This window comes from Somniosus microcephalus, chromosome 8 (genome assembly GCF_052327205.1).
Source record: "Somniosus microcephalus isolate GS21.2 chromosome 8, FLI_Smic_1.0, whole genome shotgun sequence".
NCBI lineage: Eukaryota > Metazoa > Chordata > Chondrichthyes > Squaliformes > Somniosidae > Somniosus > Somniosus microcephalus.
The window spans coordinates 68,049,970-68,061,156 of NC_140994.1; positions in this window are offsets into that span (position 1 = coordinate 68,049,970).

An 11,187-nucleotide genomic window follows, 5' to 3' on the forward strand; every position below is an offset into this window, starting at 1 on the left:
TGATATGGGGCAGATGTGTAATGTTTTACCCCATTATTCCTCAAAAACCTCCAGAAATCCTCGGACACAAACTGTGGTCCATTGTCGGAGCAAATCTGTTCTGGCAAGCCATTCCTGGCGAAGATGGTCCATAGGACTGCAATAGTTTTCTCCGTGGTGCTGGAGGACATTTTGATGGCCTCTGGCCATTTCGAATGTGCATCCACGGCGCTTAAAAACATTGAGTCCATAAATGGACCAGCAAAATCAATGTGTACCCGTTGCCATGGAGATGAGGGCCACTCCCATGGGTGTAGCGGTGCCTGTGGTGGAGCGTTTTGGGCTTTCTGGCATCCTGTGCATCTGTTGGTCATATCCTCGATTTCTTTATCGATTCCCGGCCACCACACAAACGCCCTGGCTAGGCTCTTCATTTTTACCCCTCCCAGATGACCCTCATGAAGCTCATTGAGCACTCTATCTCTCAACTTGGGTGGAATTACCACTCGGGATCCACACATCAAGGTCCCCCGGCACACTGACAGCTGTTCTCTCCTTGGCGAGAATGCTGGCAACAGTGAGTCGCCATGTGCTGGCCATCCCTTCACTGTCAAATCATAGGCCCGAGAGAATGTCGGGTCATTTCGGATTTCCTTCTCTATACTTGAGTTTGTAACAGGTAGACATTTGACTATGGTCGAATGGAATATCTCAACAGGGTCCACTGCAGGTGCTTCCTCCACCGTAGGCAACGGTAGGCGCGACAGGCTATCAGCGTTTCCATGCTGTTTCATACCCTTATACTCTATGTCGTATTGACGTGCCCCTAGAAAAAGGGACCATCTTTGCAGCCGTTGCGCCGTCATCACCGGAACGCCCTTCTTTGGGTTAAAAATGAAGACAAGAGGCTGGTGATCAGTCAGTAGGGTGAATTTTTGCCCGTGCAGATGGTGATTGAACTTCTTCACCCCCCACACTAGGCTGAGGGCCTCCCTGTCAATCTGGGCATAGTTACGCTCGGCTGAGGTTAACGAGCGCGACGCAAAGGCTATTGGCCTCTCTGAACCGTCAAGGAATTTGTGTGACAGCACCTCTCCAATGCCGTAGGGAGACGCATCACATGCCAACCGAATCGGTAGTGTTGGATTGTAGTGGGCCAATACTTCTTTTGAAGTGATTAGGCATTTACATTTCTGAAAGGCACGCTTACACTCATCACTCCATTTCCATGCTACTCCAGTTTGCAGCAGGGCGTTCAGTGGGTGCAGAATTGTAGATAAATTTGGCAAGAACTTACGGTAGTAGTTCACCAACCTGAGGAACGACCTCAGTTGCGACACATTTTCCGGTGCTGGAGCCTTGACTACTGCCTCAATCTTGTCTGGGGACTTATGTAACCCCTCTTCATTAATCATGTGGCCACAATACGAGATTTGTTTCCTGAAAAACTCGCATTTGGGGTGGTTGGCTCGTAGCCCATATTCTTGCAATCTAGTGAGCACCTGCTCCAGGTTGGCAAGGTGTTCACTGTCATTTTCGCCCGTAACCAGGATGTCGTCCAAATAACACTGGGTCCCCGGGATCCCTTGCAGGACTTAATCCATCGCCCTCTGCCAAATAGCCGGAGCCGATGCTACCCCGAATACCAGTCGGTTGTACTGGTAAAGACCTTTGTGAGTGTTTATCGTGAGGTATTACAGCACACCCGAACGCTCCAGACTCTCCAGCTCTGCTTCGACGGCTGGGCGGATCGCGTACAGTACCGGTCTGGCCTTAAAACATTTTGGGTTTGCGTTATCTTCAATTTTTATCATTGGCGTTACTCCTTTTAGAGTCCCAATCCTTGCTGGAACACCTCTTTCGCGTCAGTTAGAATTTTTGACAGTCGTCCAGGTGTGACGTCGTCATCCTTTTTGTTAGCCACAGTTAGCGCCTGAATGGAATGCCAATCCAATTGTATTTTTCGGATCCATTCACGTCCCAATAATGGTGGTCCTCCATCTTGTAGTATATATAGATACAGTTTCTGTGTTTCCTTGCCGTTGTATTTAACGGGCACCCTTGTTTTTCCTCTGGGGTAGACTTTTTGCCCCGTATATGTCTTCAATACAATGGACGTGTCCTTCAAGGGTATGTGTGAGAATAGTCGCTCATAGTCTCGTCGATTCATGACTGTTAGGGCTGATCCTGTGTCCAATTCCATCTTTACTTGGGACCTTGCTATAATGAGGGTGACCCAAATGGTTCGGTGATCCTCCTTTGCGATCATGTTGTGTAACTTTAGACAACTTAGTCTCCTGCTCCCGGAGTCGTTATCACTCTCCTGATCTTCTGAACTACTGTCTGTCATTTTTTTAACTTTCTTGTACTTTTCCTTAGTCGTTCTTTTAGTGTTGGTTTTCTTTCCCGACCTGCAGACTTGTGCTATGTGTCCCACTTTTCCACATTGCCTGCATACTTTGTCCTTAAACTAGCAGTCCTTCTGGTCATGGGTTGTTCTGCCACAGCGATAGCACTTTTCTGCTCCATATGTCATTTCGTTGGTGCTATATTATTGCGGTTTCTGTTGTATTTCCGCAGCTCCCCGTGCTGCTGCTTTGTAGGATACTGCCATGCTGAAAGCCGTTTCTAGCGTAAGGTCCTTTTCCGAAAGTAGTCGTTTCTGGGTTCCTTCACCCTGGAGCCCGCAGACAAACTTATCCCTTAAGGTATCTGCCAGTCCCGCTCCGAACTGGCAGTGCTTCGATAACTTGCATAGTTCCGTAAGATAGTCAGCATTACTCTCATCTTTGTGCTGGTTTCTTTTATGGAACTTGAATCTTTCTGCTATCAGCAGCGGTGTAGGGTTTAGATGTTCCTGTAAGATATTGACAATCTCTTCAAAGCTTTTCTCCATTGGTTTAGCTGGGGTAATTAAATTCCACAATAGGCCGTACGTTCTCGCGCCCATCAAATTTAATAATACCGACGCCTTCTTTTCATCGGCCACCCCATTTGCCTTGCAGTACACTTCAATTCTTTCCACATACGTGGTCCAGTCTTCTATTTCATTGTCGAAAGCAGTGATACTGCCACTCTTCGGCGCTTTTCCTTCTTCCCCTTGCTGCCAATGCTGCTCCTAGCATTCTAAATAGTAATGGCGGTGCCCCGCGGCTTCGGCGCGTCTCTCTTTTGTCAGTTAAATTCCTACGTTTTATTCTTCTTCGACGCTGTCCACTGCGCGTCTCTTTTACTTCCCCTCTTTTTATTTTCTCTAACGCTGCCCGGCTCTTGAGCACTCCACCCTCTCTCTCTCTTTTCCTTCCCGACGACGCTGCACGGCCCCCTTGCAGAGCCGCTCAATCGAGCTCAAGCCCGCCGCAGTCCGGAAGGGTCAGCGCACTACCTGCTACCAGCACGATTTACTGGAACACCTTGACTGGGGAGCCAAGCCCAGCTCTCCACAGCTTCAACTGCGATTCGCTGGACTCCGATGGATCACTGGGCGGTTGCCCACGGTCGACGCCCGTTGCTCTGGCTTCGACCTCCAAGAAGCTTCTTTTCAGGGATGGATCCCCGCGAGGTGATGCAGTACTGCAGGTGAGTTCGAACCTGCTCGTCGTCACTGTAGTGTCCGCGTATCAATAATACACGGACTGCAGGAGAATGGTAATAACAGGTGTTTACTGAACAGAGGGTATGCTGGAACTGATAGTACAGAAGCCTGCTACGGCTTTATATACAGGTGTGGGCACTGCCAGTACTACAGTATAAAAGCAGTTCTCTCTTAAAGGTACATACACAACAATTGTGGCATCTACACCTGACCTTGGATCCCAGACTAGTTGTACTCTGTCGCATCCATACTGCTGGCGAATATTCAACTTTCACCCACAGCTTCCTATTTGACCAGAGCAATCCTTTTTCTCAGGCCGTCTGGTTAAAGCTCACTCACAGACTTTTAATTACCTGTATAAGCAAAAGGGTTACAGGTCATATATAATTCAGGTTATCATTGCATACAATTGATGATTACAAACTTCTACATTTAATTCTTACACATGATTATAAATGCATTACTGATGATTAAAAGATACTGATGATTATAAGATATTAAAACAAGTATTCTAAAAAAATCCACGAATCCGTGATAATCTTACAATTTACACCGGTCTCCTTCATATTGGCTGATGTACTAGCTCCTGGCCATTTAGTCTTCTCACCCAATGCACAGCAACACCTCAACCACCCGCAATCCCAATGATATGAACAGGAGCATTGGTTGAAATACTCAGTCTGCCTTTTGGTTCAAACATTACACCTCATTCTCAGTCATGCAATCCATTCCGAAATGGGAGTCCCCTCACTAAAAAGGCCAGTGCTAAATTTAAATGCTCTCCCTCTTATACTGGCTGTCCAAGAAAATCTCGACTAAACAGGATCGCCGACCTGATCCTCCACAGGGACCCTGCTGACTCTGAGCCAGATCATTTCCTACTCCAACATGCAGAAGGAGAACCTATCCTTAAAGCAGAAAAGAAGGCCCATCACAAAGGTATCCTCAGCATTCTGAAAGACCATTTTTCATGAACTGACTCTTATCCTGCTGAAAACCTTCCACCTTGCCAACCTCCAGGTGAGGTGTTAAACCAAGGCAGCATCTGCCTGTTCCAGTGGGTCAGGTGGACGTTAAAGATTCTATCGCACTATTTGAAGAAAAGCAGGGAGTTGTACTTTCCAACATTCTTCCCTCAAGCAACACCATCAAAAACAGATTGGGTGGTCTTTCATCTCGTGGCTATTTTTGGGTACTTGCTGTGTGCTGAGCTTCCGAGCGCATATCCTCTCCATCGCAAACACCGTCTACATCCACCTCTGTAACACCGCCTGATTCACCCCTGCCTCAGCCCAGCTGCTGCTGAAACCTTATCCATGCTTTTTTCACCACCAGAGTTGATTACTCTAATCCTTTCCTGGCCAGCTTCCCATCCTCTATCCTTCATAAACTTCAGCTCATCTAAAAATCTGCTATCTGCACCAAGTCCTGCTCACCCATCCTTGTGTTCGCTGACCTACATTGGGTCCCGGTCGACCAATATCACAAATTTAAAATTCTCATCCTGGCGTTCAATTCCCATCATGGCCTCACCCCTCCCAATCTCCAAAACCTCCTACAGCCCTAAAACCCACCGAGAATTCTGCGTTCCTCTAACTCTGGTGTTGTGTTCATCTGCCACTTCACCCCACCGTTGGCGGCCGTGCCATCAGCACAGACAGGCCCAAAACTCTGGAATTCCCTCGTTAAAACTCTCCACCGCAATCTCCGCTGTTAAATTCTCCTTAAAATCTACCCACCCCTCTAGTTATCTCCTTCTTTGCCTCGGTGTTAATTGTTGTCTGATTACGTTGCTGTGAAGCGCCTTGGTATCTTTTACTACGTTAAAGGCGCTATATAAATGCAAGTTTTTGATGTTGTCGTGCAAACTGAACTGTCACATTTCCCTACAAAACAGCAGCGACTGCACTTCGAAATAATTCACTGAATGTGAAGCATTTTGGGACATTTCTGAGCGGTGTGATAAGGAGTTTTATCAATGCAAATTCTTTCTTGCTTTCTTCCTGTTCAGTTCACATCGATACACTTCATCTCCCAGCTATCCCAGCTCATTCTTGCACTCTACTCCGCCTGCCCCTTGTTCATGTTGGCACTCGTCTCCCTCCCACCCTCAATCCAAGCTGTCATTCTTACCCCTGCCCCAGTTTATGGTGGCTTTCCTCCCTTTGCTGCTCAGTTAAAATTGGTACACCTGTCCTTTTCCCCCAGTTCAGGCGAGCACTCTTCTCGCCCGTCCCCCCATTCTCAATTTAAGTTAGCACTTTTCCTTCTCCTACCAACTTTAAGCTGGCACTCTCCTCTTGCATTTCATGCTAGGTTCATCCCCGATCCCCGTTCATGCTGTACTCTCCCTTTGCTTTATAGTTCAGATTGCTTTAGTTTAGATATATGAAAGTGCTGAAAATAACTGTTTTACATTAGTAGATCCCTTCTAGATTCCCATGGAACGCAAAGTAAAACTTTCTCTCTTCAAACTCTGCATACGGCCTGAGGGCACTTACAGAATACGCCTTTCCACGACAGTATAAAATTCAAGTTTAACTTTGTACTTTCAAAAAAGCCCGAGTAAACTAATTATTACCTGATATAATATTACAAAAGATCTGCCTTTGCCTCATATCCTCTGACTATCAGCAGTATATCCTTATTTGAATGTGTCACTGTGAACAAATATTCCCAGGCTCTATGCATTTCACCTGCTTTGAAAAGAATGCTACTTTATTTGTGAAAACAAGCTCGTTGTTCAATAATCTACACGTAAATTTAAATACAGGAGGAATTCCAATGATCTTTACCTCATAATGCTGATCGGATGGAAAATGCGTTGAATTTCTTTTTCAGCTTCAACTGTGCTTCCAATGGTGAGCTGATCGAGAAGAGTGTTTGGTGTGTTGTTTACCAGCTCATTTATACTGTCCGGTTATTTAGTGCTATGAATCTGTTCCTGAATGTGAATAGAAACTAAACATACGAAGCGAAACTAAGAACCAATGTGTTTATCCCAGTAATTGAGAGCCAGCTGAGTAACATTGTGTGCTGCACTGAACTCCACAGAGACTATTATAAAAATAATAACATAAGAAATCGGAGCAGGTGTAGGCCAGACAGACCTTCGAGCCTGCTCATGACTGATCTGATCTTGGCCTCAACTCCACTTTCCTGCCTGTTCCCCATAACCCTTGACTCCCCTGCAGCTCAAATATCTGTCTATCTCTGCTTTGAATATATTCAATGACTCCACCTCCACAGCTCTCTGGGGTAGAGAATTCCAAAGACTCACGACCCTCTGAGAGGAGAATTTCCTCCTCATCTCCGTCTTAAGTTAGTGACCCCTTATCCTGAAACTATGCCCCCTAGTTCTAGATTCACCCACGAGGGGAAACATCCTCTCAGCATCTACCCTGTCAAGTCCCCTCAGAATCTTATACTTTTCAATAAGATCACCTCTCATTCTTCTAAATTCCAATGAGTATAGGCCCAACCTGCTCAACCTTCCCTCATAAGACAAACCTTTCATCTCAGGAATCAATCTAGTGAACCTTCTCTGAACTGCCTCCAATGCAAGTATATCCCTCCTTAAATAAGGAGACCAAAACTGTATACAGTACTCTAGGTGTGGTCTCACCAATGGCCTGTATAGTTGTAGCAAGACTTCTCAACTTTTATATTCCACCCCCCTTGCAATAAAGGCCAACATTCCATTTGCCTTCCTAATTACTTGCTGTACTTGCATGCTAACTTTTTGTGTTTCATGTACGAGGACACCCAGATCCTTCTGTACCACAGCATTCTGTAGTCTCTCTACATTTAAATAATATTTTGCTTTTCTATTCTTACCAAAGTGGATAACCTCACATTTTCCCACATATACTCCATCTGCCAAATTTTTGCTCACTAACTTAACCTATCTATATACCTTTGCAGAATCTTTGGGGGTGATTTTGCCAGCCCTGGGGAGGCGGGTATGGATGCGGGACTGCCGGGATATTGGCAGAATTTGGAGGCGGGTGCCCAAGCCGCTCCCAACCCGCCTCCGTGCCATCTTGCCAGGAGGCGGGTAGCCGTCCCGCGCCGGGTCCCATCTCCTTGGAGGCGGGAAGGGATTAAAGCCTATTAGCTGCCTGTTAACAGGCAGAAAATAGGGTTATCCCCTTTTTGTCCTCACAAGTGTGGGCTTCCCGAAGGCTCCAAAACCTGCCAGGTCAGCGAGGCGAGTACTGGGTCTGTGGGGTTTGGGGGGTGGTGGGGCTGCAAAAGTGTGGTGTGAAGGTAAGTGATGGGTGCAAGAGTGGAGAGGTGAGTATCTGAGGTAAGTGCAAAGTGTTAGTAAAAGTGTACTTACCTTTGTTTCTCCCTGCAGGCTTCAGTCGGTGTCTATGCGGAGAGTCTCGGATCTCCGTGTTGCAGATGAGAGATGGCCGTTGCATTCTCAGATGCAACAACTGTAGTGTATGTACCCGTCTGCCTTTAAGGAAACTATTGTATGTAACCGTTCACCTTTAAGAGAACTACTTTAGGTGTGGCACTACTTGTTTGGCTTCTGTATACTGTAATACCGACAGTGACCACACCAGTATATAAGTGTTGTGGCAGGATTGCTGGGGCAGATTCGCCCTGACCTTCGAATAGTAAAGACCTGTTTGTTTGTTATTCCTGAAGTCTGTGTCGTTATTAACTGTACAACCCACAGACTTTACAGTGGCGACGAGTCCGATCGTACCCTGCGGCAAGACTACCAAAGCAACTAAAGAGCGTCGAAGAGAGGCAACCGCCCTCGTCGTTCTGCTGGAAGAAAACACGAGGCTGCAGCAATAGAAAGGAGGAAGACTTTAGCAACAAAAGCTTCCATCAGCAACAGGCACTGACTACCCTTCTACCACGGTGCGGAGTGAGCCGATCAGCAGGAAACAAGGCGGCCGCGGAGACTGTGAGTAGGGGAAAGTGTAACGAAATCCGGAGGATAAGGGCTGTGCACTCGACCACGGTCGAGGGAGAGCGGAGCCGGTCAGGAAGTCGGGTCCAACGGCATCGTGAGACAGCCGGACCGCGATCGGCGGGAATAAGCCGGGCAGCGACCGAAGCCACGAAGCGCTGAGACCGGGAGCTGGCGCGGGAAGAGAGAAACTCAGCCGCAGCCGGGGAGGGAAGCACCGGACTGCATGAGGGCTGGGAGGCGAACGGGAACAGAGCGTGTGGGAGAGGCAGAGCCGACCAAAGGAGGCTGCATGAGAGCCAGTCCAGCGGCTGAACTGTCCTCCACCAACGGGGTACCCAGCGCCGGTAGAACCGAACGTGCGGGAGAGAGAAAGACAGAGCCGAGTAAGGGGAGCTGTGCGAGAGCCAGCCCAGCGGCTGAACCTGTCCGTTGTGGGGAAAGCGTACCCCTTCCACCAGGGAAGAAACGCGGGAAGCCGCCATTAGGCGGCGAAGACGACAGAAGCGGGAAACCGCCATTGAAGTGGGTGGGGAGAGAAGGAAAGAGCGGGAAACCGCCATTTTCGCGGGAAAAGCCGCCATCTTAGGAAAAATAAATAAATAAATAAAAATTGTGTTGTACCCAAGGAAAGGAAGATGCCTAAGCGGGGGGACATCAACGATTTTAATTCTGAGATAGAAGACTGGGCCACGTACGTGGAACGTATTGAGATACATTGTAAGGCTAACAAAATAGCTAAGGATGAAAAAGCTTTAACCTTACTTAACATGATGGGTGCGAAAACATTCGGGTTGTTGAAGCATCTTCTCTCACCAGCTAAACCGGCGGATCAGACTTTCGATGATATTGTAGTAGTGCTGAAGGATCACTTGAACCCCACACCGTTGATACTGGCTGAACGATCCAAATTCTATGCAAGAACGCAGAAGAAAGACGAAAGCAACACGGAATACTTGGTCGAACTGCGTAGGCTAGCGGAACACTGCCAGTTCAGAGGGAATCTGACAGAGGCACTGCGAGACAAGTTCGTATGTGGATTGTCCAAAGAAGGGACGCAAAAGCGACTACTGGAAGAGAACGACCTCACACTAGACAGCACACACACACACAGGGCAGCACGGTGGCATAGTGGTTAGCACTGTTGCCTCACAGCGCCAGGGACCCGGGTTCGAATCCGGCCTCGGGTGACTGTCTGTGTGGAGTTTGCACATTCTCCCCGTGTTTGCGTGGGTTTCCTCCGGGTGCTCCGGTTTCCTCCCACAGTCCAAAGATGTGCAGGTTAGGTTGATTGGCTATGATAAATTGACCCTTAGTGTTAGGGGGATTAAAATATGTGGGGTTACGGGGATAGGGTGGGATATGTGTTGGTATAGGGGTTACGGGGATCGGGTGGGATATGTGTCGGTGCAGGCTCGATGGGCCGAAATGGCCTCTATCTGCACTGTGTGGTTTCTGTGATTTCTGTGATAGACAGGGCTGTCCTTATAGCTGCATCGCACAAAGCCGCAGCGAAAGGAACGGCGGAAATGCAGCTAAAGGCGACGGCACTCGGGGTGGACCAAATTACCTCGAGGACAACAAAATGCTATCGTTGTGGGAAGACAACACATGACCAGAATCAATGCTGGGTTAAAAACCAAGAATGCAGGAAATGTGGCAAGATCGGGCACATAGCTAAGGTATGCCGGTCAGGAACAACGTACAACAATAAGGAGTCACCACAAAAATGGTACGGAAAAGTGCAAGAGGTGACTAGGAAGAGTCTGAGGGAACAGAAGTCGGACTCACACTCCAAATGCAAAGGACTGGACAGTCTGAGAATTCACAATGTGAGTAATGAAGCTGACCGACAAACTATCTGGATAACGCTACAGATTGCAAAGGTCCAAGTAAAAATGGAAGTGGACACCGGATCGGCGTTGACGGTCATGAATAAGCATGACTATAAAAAGTTTTTCAAGCATATTCCACTACGGGATACGGAACTAGTACTACAGACATACACGGGGCACAAAGTATTCCCCATCGGAAAGATAGAAGTCAAGGTGAGATACAAGGATAAAGATCACCACCGGTTGGACCTGTATGTGTTGCCTGAGGGAGGTCCACCACTTCTGGGACGGGAGTGGATCCGAAAAATAAAGATGGACTGGCATTCACTAAACACCATGACGGTGGATTCGGAAAAAGAGGATGTCAAACCGGAACGGTTGTCCAGGATATTGGACGAAGCTAAAGAGGTATTCCAGCAAGGACTGGGAACACTGCGAGGAATTAAAGCAAAGGTTAAGATTGCAGAACATGCATGCCCAAAGTTTTTTAAGGCCAGATCGGTACCTTACGCAATACGACCAGCGGTGGAGGCAGAACTGGAAGAACTTGAACGATCAGGGGTTCTGTCAAAAGTGGACTGGAGTGAGTGGGCCACGCCCATTGTTCCCGTCATGAAGTCCTCACCAAGTAATAAGCCAGGGGGACCGGGGAAGGTCCGTATCTGCGGAGATTTCAAGATCACTGTGAATCCGATGCTTCACACGGTACAATACCCGCTTCCGCGGATTGAAGATATCTTTGCTTCGTTGGCTGGAGGGAAGCACTTCACGAAAATAGACCTGGCTCAGGCATATTTACAGATGGAGGTCGAGGAAGAGTCACGCCAGTACCTCACCATCAACAC